General features: G+C 41.6%; 1 protein-coding gene across 6 annotated transcripts in view; it reads right to left on the bottom strand.

Annotated features, from left to right (window-relative positions):
* The window catches only part of phf21ab (PHD finger protein 21Ab), a 70,696-nt gene extending 56,895 nt beyond the window's left edge, over positions 1-13,801 (bottom strand). For 4 of the 6 annotated variants that reach the window (XM_029758388.1, XM_029758390.1, XM_029758389.1 and 1 more), the window contains exons 1-2: positions 13,515-13,801; positions 10,961-10,999 (exon numbers count right to left, since the gene is read on the bottom strand). The gene's annotated coding sequence lies outside the window, so the exon portion shown is untranslated. The remainder of the gene's footprint in view (positions 1-10,960; positions 11,000-13,514) is intronic. The other 2 variants (XM_029758385.1, XM_029758387.1) reach the window with 1 other exon arrangement.
* Between the last annotated feature and the right edge of the window lie 2,834 nt (positions 13,802-16,635).

Raw genomic sequence — 16,635 nt, 5'->3', positions numbered from 1 at the left:
TAATTAACATTACCATATTTTAAAATGTGATCTGTCAATTTGAGCACCGTGGGTGGACGCCATAACGAGATTATGCACTTTATGCATATGGATGGGGTAAAGTTCTCAAATGTCCGGTAAATTAAAATGTTGCCTGTCAAATTTAATTCAATTAACTTTAGGGGAAGCTTAGCTTATGTCTGTAACGCACTTGTGATGAAGTTTTCAAAACAAAATGGCCACTGGATTAATGAAAACAACAAATATTCTGCAAGGTAGGCATAGGCTACTGTGGAGTTACCTTTTAATTGCATTTCCATCTACCCGAAGACAGTTAGGCCAACGGCTACACAAATTGATAGACATATAGGCCACACAACACACACACATGCTGTTTCCTCTTTAGAAAGTTGGTTTAAATAAATAATGACAATAAAAAAGTCAAACTTGTGAACCAAAAACTAATGTGACCAGGCGCATTATTGTCACTGGCACCTTTGCGACCAATTCAAAATGTGTGTCGCACTGCCAAGTCAAACGGTCGCAAATGTGACTGTTTTGGTCGCTGTATCGAACCCTGGGAGAGTAGCTGCAAAACAGACAAAACCTTGGTCACATAGCCAGATATATATCTCGGGTCCGCTCAATGTACGTGCGTAAAGCTTGTTCTGGACACAAGGAGGCGGTGAAAAAGGAAACAGCTCAAAAGCTAAAGACCTGTAGGACATAATGACTCAACGTCACCTTCAAGTCAACCGGTGTGAACTGAGCACAGGAAGGGTGTATGGTCCACAACACGTTTAGCCAAGGCCAAAGCCACGAGCAAGGAGGTTTTGTAGGAGAGGATCTTCAGATCAACAGACTCCAGTGGTTCAAAAGGGGGCCTTACAAAGAGCACCCAAAACCAAAGCTAAATCCCAAAAAGGCACAACAGGTTTAGAAACTGGTCTGAGATGGCGCACACCTTTTATAGGCCTAGCGTGACGCCATCAATTCCCACATGACACACTGAAATAGCAACCATGTACACTTATCATAGAATTTTCCCCCAGAACACTCTTAAAAAGGAATCATTCCTTTATTTTGGCACCAAAGCGCCAACGCCTGCCACTTATACAGCCCTCCCATACGGACGAATAGTTGTGATCACGTTGAGAGGTAAACCATCCACAAGATTGGAACGCTCAGTGGACAAGCCCACAGACCCCAAATCTCTAGCCAACAATGGTAAACCTGCCCGTGCGCCCGGGATAACAGATCTCCACGCAGCTGGAGTTGCCACAGGACCTCGCCCAATAGGCGGAAGACCTACACGAACCAAGGTTGCTTGGGCCAACAGCGGGCCACAAAAATCCACGACAAGCCCACCAGTCACTCTCCCCAACGTGGGGTTAATCAGCTTCATGGGGGGAAATGGGCTCCCGAGTTGCACAGCGGTCTAAGGCACTGCATCTCAGTGCTATAGGCGTCACTACAGACACCCTGGTTCGATTCCAGGCTGTATCACAACTGGCCGTGATTGGGAGACCCATAGGGCGGCACACAGTTGGCCCAGCGTCATCCGGGTTTGGTTGGTGTATGCAGTCATTGTAAATAACAACTTGTTCTTACCCGACTTACCTTGTTACATTTAACTTTTTTTTTACCCTGTTGTGGTATAGGCGGCAGTATTTTCACGGACGGATTAAAAAACGTACCCGATTTAATCTGGTTACTACTCCTGCCCAGAAACTAGAATATGCATATAGTTAGTAGATTTGGATAGAAAACACTCTAAAGTTTCTAAAACTGTTTGAATGGTGTCTGTGAGTATAACAGAACTCATATGGCAGGCCAAAACCTGAGAAGATTCCATACAGGAAGTGCCCTGTCTGACAATTTGTTGTCCTTCTGTTGCATCTCTATCAAAAATACAGCATCTGTGCTGTAACGTGACATTTTCTAAGGCTTCCATTGGCTCTCTAATGCCGCCAGAAAGTGGAATGGGGTGTCTGCTGTCTCTGGGAAAAGAACAGCAGCAGAATTTGTAAGTGGGGAAAGTGAGACTGAGGTGTGCGTTCACGAGACTACTCCATTTTTTTCTTTCAGCCTTTGAATGAATACAACATTGCCCGGTTGGAATATTATCGCTATTTTAGGAGAAAAATCGCATAAAAATTGATTTTAAACAGCGTTTGACATGCTTCTAAGTACGGTAATGGAATATTTGGATTTTTTTTGTCACGAAATGCGCTCGCGCATCACCCTTCGGATAGTGACCTGAACGCACAAACAAAACGGAGTCATTTGAATATAACTATGGATTATTTGGAACCAAAACAACAGTTGTTGTTGAAGTAGAAGTCCTGGGAGTGCATTCTGATGAAGAACAGCAAAGGTAATCCAATTTTTCTAATAGTAATTCTGAGTTTAGGTTGTCCCAAACTTAGTGGGTGTCAAATTAGCTAGCCGAGATGGCTGAGCTATGTACTCAGTATATTGCAAATGTGCTTTCGCCGAAAAGCTATTTTAAAATCGGACATAGCGATTGCATAAAGGAGTTCTGTATCTATAATTCTTAAAATAATTGTTATGTATTTTGTGAACGTTTATCATGAGTAATTTAGTAAATTCACCGGAAGTTTTCGGTGGGTATGCTAGTTCTGAACATCACATGCTAATGTTAACAGCTGGTTTTTGATATAAATATGAACTTGATTGAACAAAACATGCATGTATTGTATAACATAATGTCCTAGGAGTGTCATCTGATGAAGATCATCAAAAGGTTAGTGCTGCATTTAGCTGTGTTTTGGGTATTTGTGATGCATGCTAGTTGCTTGGAAATGGCTGTGTTTTTTTGTGTCTATGTACTCTCCTAACATAATCTAATGTTTTGCTTTCGCTGTAAAGCCTTTTGGAAATCGGACAACGTGGTTCGAGTCAGGAGAAGTGTATCTATAAAATGGTGTAAAATAGTCCTATGTTTGAGAACTTTGAATTATGACATTTTGTGGTTTTAAATTTGGCGCTCTGATTTGTCACTGGCTGTTGAAAAGTGTGGGACGATTTCGTCCCACCTCCCCTAGAGAGGTTAAAGCATGAAGGAGGGTCCGACAGGCACAGACACTGGTGAAAACGCACTGCGTGACCAGCCGAAATTTGGCTAACCAGAGCACCCTCTGTGGGGATAGAAAAGCGTGACATGCGAGTGAGTCTAGCTCGAGACCCAGAAGAGGAAAGCACTGAGATGGAGTGAGAGCTCTTTTTCTGGTTTCTTAGTCAACTTCGAGACAATACAGGACAGAAGCATGGATGTGTGTAACACTGCTTGTTCCCTATACTCTGCTGCCACCAAACAATCCCCTGTAATAGCCGGCGGCTATTTTGAATTTGTACACTGAGGTGCCTGTTGGGGGGGTACGTAAAGCACCAGACAAAAGTTGACACACCTACTCATTCAAGAGTTTCTATTTTTACAATTTTCTACATTGTAGAATAATAGTGAAGACATTAAAATATGAAATAACATATGGAATCATGTACCGTAATTTCCGGACTAATAAGCGCACCTGAATATAAGCCGCACCCACTGAATTAAAAAAAATATATATATTTTGAACATAAATAAGCCGCACATGTCTATAAGCCGCAGGTGCCTACCGGTACATTGAAACAAATGAACTTTACACAGGCTTTAACGAAACACGGCTTGTAACAACAACAACAAAAAATTAGGAGTAAGCTTTAGATGTCTTTTTGCACTGAGTCAATTCCTCACGCTGCCGTTTCCAACGTCTTATCATCGACTCATTAAGACCAAGCTCCCGTGCAGCAGCTCTATTTCCTTTTCCAACAGCCAGATCAATCGCCTTCAACTTGAAAGCTGCATCATATGTATTTCTCCGTGTCTTTGCCATGATGAGGGTGACAAAATGACTACCGTAATCAGAATGATGGGAAGTTTGAGAGCGCTCGATTTAATCTAAACAGTAAACAAAAAGTTGTTTGACCTTAACCCGTTCGGCAATTTCATTGTTCTAATGAAAGCTTCATGCCGCCAAAAAAACTGAGCACGTCACAGAATGTGTTTTTTTTTTTAGAAAGAAAAATTGAAAGCGGGAAAAATCCATATATTAGCCGCGTCATTGTTTAAGCCGCGAGGTTCAAAGCCTGGGAAAAAAGTTGCGGCTTATAGTCCGGAATTTACGGTAGTAACCAAAAAAAGTGTTAAACAAAATATATTTTATATTTGAGATCCTTCAAAGTAGCCACCCTTTGCCTTGATGACAGCTTTGCACACTCTTGGCATTCTCTCAACCAGCTTCATAAGGTAGTCACCTGGAAAGCATTTAAATTAACAGGTGAGCCTTGTTAAAGGTTAATTTGTGGAATTTATTTCCTTCTTAATGTGTTTGAGCCAATCAGTTGTGTTGTGACAAGTTAGGGGTGGTATACAGAAGATAGCCCTATTTGGTCAAAGACCAAGTCCATATTATGGCAAGAACAGCTCAAATAAGCAACGAGAAAAGACGGTCCATCATTAATGTGGACAATTTCAAGAACTTTGAATGATTCTTCAACTGCAATTGTAAAAACCATCAAGCGCTATGATGAAACTGGCTCTCATGAGGACTGCCACAGGAAAGGAAGACCCAGAGTTACCTATGCTGCAGAGGATAAGTTCATTAGAGTTACCAGCCTCAGAAATTGCAGGCCAAATAAATGCTTCAGTGTTCAAATGACAGACACATCAACTGTTCAGAGGAGACTGCGTGAATCAGGCCTTCATTGTCGAATTGCTGCAAAGAAACCTCTACTTACGGACACCAATAAGAAGACACTTGCTTGGGCCAAGATACATGAGCAATGGACATTAGACTGATGGAAATCTGTCCTTTGGGCTGATGAGTCCAAATTTGAGAGTTTTGGTTCCAACTGCCGTGTCTTTCTGAGACGCAGAGTAGGTGAACGGATGATCGCCGCATGTGTGGTTCCCACCATGAAGAATGGAAGAGGTGGTGCGATGGTGCTTTGCTGGTGACATTGTCTGTGATTTATTTAGAATACTTAACCAGAAAGGCTACCACAGCATTCTGTAACAATACACAATCCAATCTGGTTTGGGCTTAGTGGGACTATCATTTGTTTTTCAACAGGACAATGACCCAACACACCTCCAGACTCTGTAAGGGCTATTTGACCAAGAAGGAGAGTGATGGAGTGCTGCACCAGATGACCTGGCCTCCACAATCACCTGACCTCAACCTAATTGAGATGGTTTGGGATGAATTGGACCAAACAGTGAAGGAAAAGCAGCCAACAAGTGCTCAGCATATGTGGGAACTCCTTCAAGACTGTTGGACAAGCATTCCAGGTGAAGCTAGTTGAGAGAACGCCAAGAGTGTGCAAAGCTGTCATCAAGGCAAATATATTTTGATTTGTTAAACACTTTTTTGGTTACTACATGATTCCATTTGTGTCATTTCATAGTTTTGATGTCTTCACTATTAGTTTTACAATGTATAAAATACAAAAAAAGAAAAGAAAAACCCTTGAATGAGTAGGTGTCTCCAAACTTTTGACTGGTACTGTAGGTCTAGAATGGGACGCAAAGTCCCGTCCCTTTTCGGAACCAGGAAATACCAGCTGTACCAGCCGTCCTGGAACTCCGACATAGGAACCAATCGGATTGCCTGCTTCTGGAGAAGGGAGGATATTTCCTCCCTCAAAACGGGCGCTGATGCCTCGGGAACAGTTGACGTGAAAACGCAGCAGAAGGGCGGGGAAAGCAAAACAAATTGTATCCCGTACCCCGACGTCACTGCTCACATGCGCTTCATTGGTCAGAGCAGACAGTGAACCTCCCGTGAAGTGCCATCTGAGGAGCAAGACGCCACATTGTGGACTGGGAGAGAGTGGTTATGTTTCCATGTCCACCCCTCTTGACAACCGTGTGTCTGGATGTGGAGAAGGGACACAACACTTGACAACCATGAACACTGTGGAACTTGGAGCTGAAACTGTTCATGAGCCAAGGTTTGCCTAAAGCCCGGCCTACTCTGGGTACAAGGGCTCTGGCGATCAGTGACGTACCCCGATTGGCAGTGCCACTTGTGGGTACTGTTGTCACAACAAACCTCACTCACTTTAGGTTATAAGATGTGTTCTGGTAACTGTCTGGCACCCAGGGCTGGACTGCACAAAAATAGACTTCATCATGGAGGTTACCCTACCGACCAGTCATAGATACAGGCAACAAAGCGCCTTGTAACCTAGCTAGGAAAGGGGCAGACAGCTCTTAAAAACAGACTCCTTCTGTGGTAACAGACAGGGGGTGATTTGTTATTGAATGTAATTACCAGGAATGAAAAGCATTTCGGGGTGAGCTGTGGGATAATAGCATGGTCAGGTCAAGACCCTAGTAAGGACGACAAACACGCAGATGAACTTCCCTGAGATGGTTTCTGACAGTTTGTGCAGAAGTTCTTTGTTTGTGAAAACCCAGTTTCATCAGCTGTCCGGGTGGCTGGTCTCATATAATCCCGAAGGTGAAGAAGTCGGATGTGGAGGTCCTGGGTTGGAGTGGTTACACGTGGTCTGCAGTTGTGAGGGCGGTTGGAAGTAGAGGTCAAACGATTAATCAGAATGGCCGATTAATTAGGGACGATTTCAAGTTTTCATAACAAATCGGTAAAAATCGGCCATTTGGCATTTTTGGACACCGATTGTGGCCGATTACATTGCACTCCACGAGGAGCCATCGTGGCAGGCTGACTACCTGTTATGCGAGTGCAGCAAGAAGCCATGGTAAGTTGCTAGCTAGCATTAAACTTATCTTATAAAAAACTATCAATCTTAACATAATCACTAGTTAACTACACATGGTTGATGATATTACTAGTTTATCTAGCTTGTCCTGCACATACCCCAACCAGAAGCCATGGATTACATGCATGAGCTAAAGGGTAGATCTGCCGCTTTCAAGGTGCGGGACTCTAACCCGGAAGCTTACAAGAAATCCTGCTATGCCCTGGGACGAACCATCAAACAGGCAAAGCGTCAATACAGGGCTAAGATTGAATCATACTACACCGGCTCCGACGCTCGTCTTATGTGGCAGGGCTTGCAAACTATTACATACTACAAAGGGAAGCACAGCCGTGAGCTGCCCAGTGACACGAGCCTACCAGATGAGCTAAATCACGTCGATGCTCGCTTCGAGGCAAGCAACACTGAAGCATGCATGCGGCATCAGCAGTTCCGGACGACTGTGTGATCACGCTCTCCATAACCGACCTGAATAAGACCTTTAAACAGGTCAACATACACAAGTCTGCGGAGCCAGACGGATTACCAGGATGTGTGCTCTGGGCATGTGCTGACCAACTGGCAGGTGTCTTCACTGACATTTTCAACATGTCCCTGATTGAGTCTGTAATACCAACATGTGCCCAAGAACACAAAGGCAACCTGGCCAGGTGGTGCCAGAATAACAACCTATCCCTCAACGTAACCAAGACTAAGGAGATGATTGTGGACTACAGGAAAAACAGGACCGAGCATGCCCCAATTCTCATCGACGGGGCTGTAGTGGAACAGGTTGAGAGCTTCAAGTTCCTTGGTGTCCACATCACCAACAAACTAGAATGGTCCAAACACACCAAGACAGTTGTGAAGAGGGCACGACAAAGCCTATTCCCCCACAGGAAACTAAAAAGATTTGGCATGGGTCCTGAGATCCTCAAAAGGTTCTACCGCTTCAACATCGAGAGCATCCTGACTGGTTGCATCACTGCCTGTTACAGCAATTGCTCGGCCTCTGAACGCTAGGCACTACAGAGGGTAGTGTATATGGCTCAGTACATCACTGGGGCTAAGCTGCATGCCATCCAGGACCTCTACACCAGGCGGTGTCAGAGGAAGGCAGTAAAAATTGTCAAAGACCCCAGCCATAGACTTCTCTCTACTACCGCATTGCAAGCAGTAACAGAGTGCCAAGTCTAGGACAAAAAGGCTTCTCAACAGTTTTTACCCCCAAGCCATAAGACTCCTGAACAGGTAATTAAATAGCTACCCGGACTATTTGCATTGTGTGCCCCCCCACCCCTCTTTTTACGCTACTGCTACTCTGTTTATCATATATGCATAGTCACTTTAACCTCTATGGGACCGGCGGGACGAATTCGTCCCACCTACGTAACAGCCAGTGCAATCCTGTGGCACGATTTTTAAAACGTTTGAAATGCTATTACTTCAATTTCTCAAACATATGACTATTTTACAGCTATTTAAAGACAAGACTCTCGTTAATCTAACCACACTGTCCGATTTCAAAAAGGCTTTACAACGAAAGCAAAACATTAGATTATGTCAGCAGAGTACCCAGCCAGAAATAATCAGACACCCATTTTTCAAGCTAGCATATAATGTCACAAAAACCTAAACCACAGCTAAATGCAGCACTAACCTTTTATGATCTTCATCAGATGACACACCTAGGACATTATGTTATACAATACATGCATGTCTGTTCAATCAAGTTCATATTTATATCAAAAACCAGTTTTTTACATTAGCATGTGACGTTCAGAAAAAGCATACCCCCCGCAAACTTCCGGGGAATTTACTAACAATTTGCTAAATTACTCACGATAAACGTTCACAAAAAGCATAACAATTATTTTAAGAATTATAGATACATTACTCCTCTATGCACTCGATATGTCCGATTTTAAAATAGCTTTTCGGATGAAGCACATTTTGCAATATTCTAAGTACATAGCCCAGCCATCACAGGCTAGCTATTTAGACACCCAACCAGTTTAGCCTTCACCAAAATCACATTTCCTATAAGAAAAATGGTCTTACCTTTCCTGTTCTTCATCAGAATGCACTCCCAGGACTTCTACTTCAATAACAAATGTAGGTTTGGTCCCAAATAATCCATAGTTATGTTCCATCAGCGACGTTTTGTTCGTGCGTTCTAGACACTATCAGAATGCTAAATCACGGTCGTGCGCATGGCGCAGAATGTGACAAAAAAATAATAAATATTCCATTACCGTACTTCGAAGCATGTCAACCGCTGTTTAAAATCAATTTTTATGCAATTTATCTCGTAGAAAAGCGATAATATTCCGACCGGGAATCTGCAATTAGCTAAACAGCCGAATGAAAATACTCCACGGGGGCGAATCGCGCACACGCCTAATTCTATTGTCCCCTGATGCGACACTTGGAAAAGGAGATAATGTGTTTCAGCCTGAGGCTGCCTCGTCATCGTTCAGGTTTTTCCCGGGTTCTGAGAGCCTATTGGAGCCCTAGGAATTGTCACGTTACAGCTAAGATCCTGACTCTTCAATAAACAGAAGCAAGAACAACAACACCTTGTCAGACAGGGTACTTCCTGCATGAAACCTTCTCAGGTTTTTGCCTGCCATAGGAGTTCTGTTATACTCACAGACACCATTCAAACAGTTTTAGAAACTTTAGGGTGTTTTCTATCCAAACCTGAACAATAATATGCATATTCTAGCTTCTGAGTTGGTGTAGGAGGCAGTTAAAAATGGGCACATATTTTTTCCAAAATTCTCAATGCTGCCCCCTAGCCCGTAGAGTTTAACTATTTATTCATGTACATACTACCTCAATTGGGCCGACCAACCAGTGCTCCCACACATTGGCTAACCGGGCTATATGCATTTTGTCCCGCCACCCACCACCCGCCAACCCCTCTTTTACGCTACTGCTACTCATATATGCATAGTCACTGTAACCATATCTACATACTACTTCAATCAGCCTGACTAACCGGTAGCTGTATGTAGCCTCGCTACTGTATATAGCCTGTCTTTTTACTGTTGTTTTATTTCTTTACTTACCCATTGTTCACCTAATACCTTTTTTGCAATATTGGTTAGAGCCTGTAAGTAAGCATTTCACTTTAAGGTCTACACCTGTTGTATTCAGCGCACGTGACAAATAAACTTTGATTTGATGAAACATGGGACCAACACTTTACATGTTATGTAAAAAATGTTGTTCAGTGTACAATAAACATAACATTTGTTAACATCATCCAGTAGAACTGTTAAAAGAGTGAGATAAAATGTGATATTTGGAAACAAGTGCGTTCATAAATGCATGGCGCGGGCCTCGTTTCACAGGAGCATTGTAAAATATGCTTACTCTATGAAGAAGACTTAACGAATTTTGTTTATTTACTTACATATTGAATTTTATTGTCCAACATCAATTTAATAATTTCTTCATTTTGTGGGTGCATAGAGTGGCCTTTTTCCACTGCTGTGGTGCTGAATCCCAGCAGAAATGGGGTGTGGGGCGGGCCGGCCCTGGAGTTCGTAGACAGACATGTTTTGTTATTTATTAAACCGAATTAAAATGTTCATGGTTAAATTAAATGAGAGGCCTAGATTGTATTTGAAAACAGCTGTTTTGTTATGTATTATTTAAATGTTCACACAAATATCCTATAGGACAGGTCATTCGCAAATTATATTATAGAAATATATTTCGAGATTTTTGTGTTTATGCCAACTGCCCCCCTGACAGACCTAAAGGGACTGTAATTATGATATGCATCTGCGTAAAGCTCATTGATTCAAAGGCCCAGAGTATTACTATGCCAAAGAGACCGCACTTTAAATCCTGCATGACTGCCTTGGTTTATGGATCTGCGTGCAATGTCAAAAGAAAGACAATAATTCCGTTGTCTTCTGAATTGGGATTTTTGTTCTCCGCATGCACGAGAGTAAATAAAACAACTCGGAAATGACATTCGCAGAGCAATGACTAAAAGCCAAGTTCACAAAAGCATCCATTTAGCTAGTTCTGTGGCTCAAACAATTAATAGACAGTGAGAACCAGGAAACCAACGAGTCTGTCCGAGGCGATGTTACAGCCGTCCAGTCCGATTGATTTCCGGGCCAAGGCTGTGAGCCAAGAGAACAATTACAACGGGAGCTGTTGCAGTACTCACCACCTGGCAGTGTGACTGGTCTCCAATCTCTCCGACTCCCTGCAAGACAGGACAAGCAGAGCCCATTAGGCATACATGAGATTCCCCACCACCACAAATGGGACTTTCAGCATGTTAAAGTTATCCCAATGTTGGAAAACCACCAGAGCAATCGAGCCAAAGTCACGTGTAAGGTGACAGTATTACAGCGATGCCATACTGAAGTCTGTCATGTTAAACATGAGTGGACAACCTGCAGGACAATTCACAACCAAATGTGGGTTGACCAAACATTAATTCTCATGTATGGTTGTGGTCATAACAGACAGTAATAGCACATATAACAGTCCATCGGTAGCAGTGGGTCGCAATACTAGCCCTTGGCTCCTTTCGGTTTCCCTATTTCTGATCTAAACCACCTGTACAATCCACTACCCATGCGTCCTAATGACACAGATTGGTTTGAAACCTACTAGTGTGAAACGTAATCAGGAAATCTCACATAATTCATTAGGTGGGCTACAGTTACTTTACATGAAAGATTTTTTTTTTTAGAGGTTGATTTTATGAAGCTAGAAAAGCTGAGTAAGTAAGAGTATGTGTAATTTAAAGCTTGAGTCACTTCATAAAAATTCCAGTGGCCATTCTAAAGTATGGAGCTGTCCTACAGACCAGCAGTAGAACAGTCTAAAAAACCCATTACTTAGCTTACAATTAGGGGTATAATTTCTATCAAATTTCACTTTCACACGATCTAAGTAATCTGTACGTCATCTAATGTTCAGAAAATAATAGCTTACGAGACCATTTAAGCAGGTAGCCTTTATCAGAGTAACGGCATGCGGTTCAGTCTAGTAATTAACCTGCCGAGGTGAGACGCACAGAACGACAGCCACCTCATCTCCTACCCTGTCAGTGCCAACAGAGCAACCTCGCACTCTTCCATTCAACACTATTTCACTTCATTTATGCTAGAGATAGAAGATTACAACCTCACAGTATTGTTTTATGGTTTGAGGTTATTTTTAAAGCCAGCATTGGGGATTGATCTAAATACACATGCACACTCACAGGCCTAGGCCTACATACACCCACACAAAAGGGACAGTCCACTTTTGTTCAGTTCTGTGAAGCATAAGGATTTGGAACCTTTATGATGCCTTGATGAGGACCTCATCGTACTTTTCCTAGTTAAATAAGGCTTCCTTTTAAATAGACTGTACTGCATAGACACATGACCTTACACAAACATCCTAAATGGCCCTCACTTTGGCCATTTTAAAGCATTTTGGGGGGCAAACAGTAGGCTACATTTTTCATAATTATTAATATGGCGTTCAGTCTATAAAATTACTCCGTGAGCATGTTGATTCGTTTTCATAACATAAGGGCCCAAACTCCTCTTTAGCACTATTTGGCCCGGCTATGCACAATGCCATGCTACCAGTTGCATTGTCTTTTTCTGTCTGAAATAGATAACAGTGACTTCTCTTATTATCTTGTTTTAATACCACTATCTAGGAAGACTGCTTTCAAGGCGCAGTCTCTTTGGATCTGAATAAGTTAGGTAGGTAGCTAACTAGCCGGTTAGGTAAACTTCAGGCACCATCACATACCATTGAACGCTAGGCCTAGGTAAGATGTGAATCAAATAGAAATTTACCTAAGACATTTGAAATGATGGGTTTCAAATTGTAATGTTTTCATACTGAGCTAACATATTTGATAATATTTTATACTAACAGTATTTCAGCGTCAACAAAACAAGTGTTTTATAACTTTCATTTATAAGAGTACAAATTGCTAGCCATCTTGCGCTGTCCAGCCGCTCGCGCACGTTTAATTCGACTTCGTTAGCCAGGTAGCTAGAAATGGCTTGTTACATAGCTAGTTGTTGCAAACTAGAGAGAACAACATCACGTTGTTAGCCAATGGGATGGAGTCAGACTTTATTAGTTAACTTTCACGATTTAAAACTCGTTTCAAAATAACCTATCACTAACTAAAAAAAGGTATACATAGACATCCACGTCAACTAGCTAACGTTAGCTAGCCTCTTCGCAAGCTAAAATAACCGGCTAGTACAGGTCGAGCTTTCACAGAAGCCAATCAAGCTAGCTAGCTCGCTACATAAGCCATATAAAACTGTCAACCCTAAATGTACGTTAGAAAACAAGCTAGCTGTCAATCTAGGTAGCTAAGTAATTATAAAATAAAATAAACACCGGTAGCATAAGATTAAGAAATATATTTTTGGGACAGCTTCAAATATAGAATTTGACTAAATTATCACAAATAGGCACGCGCTGCTGGTTACAAGTTAGAATCAACCCCTTTCTAGCTAGCCATGTCCGCTGCCCTCCAATAGCAGGGCACTTCGCTAGCTAGAGTATCATCCAACTCCTATCATAAGAAATAGCTATGAATAAAAACAGTATCCTTCAAGCCATCTTGCCTATAATAACACACGACGAATTACGGATGTAGGGATCAAATGCATGCGAAAACAATGAAAGTTTCTAAACAATGAAAATGAAACTTCAAATAATAATAAAAGATCCCAACGTGCACTTACCCTCCACTCTACTCAGCAGCAGTCCTTCTCTCCTCAGAAATGTATTAAATAAATATTTACAAAACAACCCAATACCTCTCTACCGAATATCCGATACAATTATGATGTAAATATTAAAATACCCTCCATTGATTAGAGTGTGAGATCTCCGTAGTATATTTTTATTTGTTTAAATAAAATTTGTCCAAAAAGAGAGAAACTGAGATACAAAACAAGAACTCTTCTTCAATCTCATTCACCACAGCCTGAGCACAACCGTTATCAATGCGCTCAAGAGAAGGGAGAAGAAGGGGGTAGGAAAACTATTTCTTAAATGTGACAATTGTAGCCATTGTACCACAAATCGATTGATTCATTAATAGTATATTGTTGAAGTTATTAATTTTGAGTCGATTTTCGTCACAAGGTGAAACGAAAATGTGTTTGAAAAGCGAACTATTTTTTTGTCACGGTGCTGCGAATTTATTTCACTTTGCCTAAGGAACATGGGTACTACGCCTTCCATTGCCTAGGGAAAAAACCCGGATGTAAACTCAGTGAAACTCATCTGGAGAGAAGTAGCACTCGGTTCATAGAAATACGCGGAGCAATTTGTTGCTGCTTTGACTTGCCACGGTCCCAATCCTGCGCATTTACCCTCTTTTGTCCTTATTGTCGATTGATGAAAAAGCACCACTTACTTTCGTCTCTTTTTCATAGCCAGTCAATCTGCATTCATTTTCAGTGTTGAAGGGGCGTTCGACATAATAAAACGGTTATACCAAGTATCAAAAATGCTCGAAGAACCGCTGCATATGATTTCTGGTGACGGCTGCTGTGAATATGAGGCGTGGGCAAGCGCCCTTTACAAGTGCGCCATGTTTTTATTATAATATGAGAATAGTTGTTTATGATACAGTGCCTTCAGAAAGTATTCACACCACTTTACTTTTTCTACATATATTGTTGTGTTACAGCCTGGATTTAAAATTGATTAAATGGAGTTTTTTTAAGCTGGCCTACGCACAATACAAATTAATAAAAAATGAAAAGCTGAAATGTTTTGAGTCAATAAGTATTCAAGCCCTTTGTTATGGTAAGCATAAATACGTTCAAGAGTAAACATCTGCTTAAGTTGCATGGACTCACTCTGTGTGCAATAATAGTGTTAAACATGATTTTTGAATGACTACCTCATCTCTGTACCCCATACATACAGATAATTATAAGGGCCCTCATTTGAGCAGTGAATTTCAAACACAGATTCAATCACAAAGACCAGGGAGGTTTTCCAATGCCTCGCAAAGAAGGGCACCTATTGGTAGATGGGTAAAAAAAAGCACACATTGAATACCCCTTTGATCATGGTCAAGTTATTAATTACGCTTTTGATGGTGTATCAATACACCCTGTCACTACAAAGATAAAGGCATCCTTATGAACTCAGTTGCCGGAGAGGAAGGAAACCGCTCAGGGTTTTCACCATCCGGGACCAGGAGACCCATGAGGCTGTGCACAATTGGCCCAGTGTTGTCCGGGTTATGGGAGGGTTTGGCCTGCCGGGATGTCCTTGTCCCATTGTGCTCTAGCAACTCCTTGTGGCAGGCCGGGCGCATACACGCTGAGTTCGGTCACAAGTTGTAAGGTGTTTCCTCCAACACATTTTTAAAATGTATTTAACCTTTATTTAACTAGGCAAGTCAGTTAAGAACAAATTCTTATTTACAATGACGGCCTACCCCGTCCAAACCATAACCCGGACGACATTGGGCCAATTGTGCGCTGCCCTATGGGACTCCCAATCACGGCCGGTTGCGATATGGCCTGGAATCAAACCAGCACTGAGATGCAGTGCCTTAGACTGCTGGTTCAGTCTGCTTTCCACCAGACACCGGGAGATTAATTCACCTTTCAGCAGGATAATAACCAAAAATACAAGGCCAAATCTACACTGCAATTGCTTGCCAAGAAGACAATGAATGATCCTGTGGCCCGAGTTACAGTTTTGACTTCAATCTACTTGAAAATCTATGGCAAGACCTGAAAATTGGTTGTCTAGCAATGACCAATAGGCAAGAATTATGGGCAAATGTTACACAATCCAGGTGTGGAAAGCTCTGAGACTTATCCAGAAAGACTCAGCTGTAATCGCTGCCAAGGGTGCTTCAACAAAGTATTGACTCAGGGGTGTGAATAATTATGTAAATTAGATATTTCTGTATTTCATTTTCAATAAATTTGGGCAAATTTTTTAAAACATGTTTTCACTTTGTCATTATGAGATATTGTGCATAGATGGGTGAGGGAAAACAATATTTAATTTAGGCTGTAACACAACAAAATGTGGATTAAGTCAAGGGGTATGGATACTTTCTGAAGGCACTATGTCAAGCTATACTTATGAAGTATAATGAAATATTCTTATAGATCACTACAATGGTATAGCTGTAAAGTGGATTATAACAGAATGTAGCAAAAACTGATATAAGCCTAGTATGGAATCTACAATACACACACGTTTATGATACAGGATGAGTTACAGTAGAAACAAACTCATAATATAGATCTCCACACTGATATAACACTTATATCCTCTCATGCATGTAATACGATTTGTTTGTTCCTTCATGAGTTGAAAAGATCTATGCAATGGTAATATTGCAAAAGGTTTGAGCTTGTTGGTAATGAAGGAAGTGTTGAGGTAGAGAGGAGATTCAGCAACACTTGGAGGACAAATGGAATTAAATAAAAAGCTTCTTTATTGCAAAGAGAAGAACGATAGTTACTGGGAATTGTAACTCCAGTCGTATGAGTAGATAGGGAGGCTTTGCTCCTATTGGGTTACCCTGCTGCAGCGGCAGCATTGCCTGAGATAATTAATTATGCACACACCTTGAGGGTATGAGAGAACAGGTGCCCCTATATATATTGAGGCTATTTCCCTCAATTTGCCTCCCCAAAACATATTTTCAATGGGACTCCTGAGATCGGGCAGGGCTCGAAGGCCTAGGGGCCTCCACTTTACTCATATAACTGGAGTTACAATTCCCAGTAAGTATCGTTATGTAGTACCAGTTCAAAGTTTGGACACACCTACTCATTCAAGGGTTTTTCTTTATTTTTACTATTTTCTACGTTGTAG

The sequence above is a fragment of the Salmo trutta genome, chromosome 7 (assembly GCF_901001165.1).
Source record: "Salmo trutta chromosome 7, fSalTru1.1, whole genome shotgun sequence".
Lineage (NCBI taxonomy): Eukaryota > Metazoa > Chordata > Actinopteri > Salmoniformes > Salmonidae > Salmo > Salmo trutta.
Note: the sequence above shows the minus strand (reverse complement) of the source record. Positions and strands in the feature narration are given on the sequence as shown.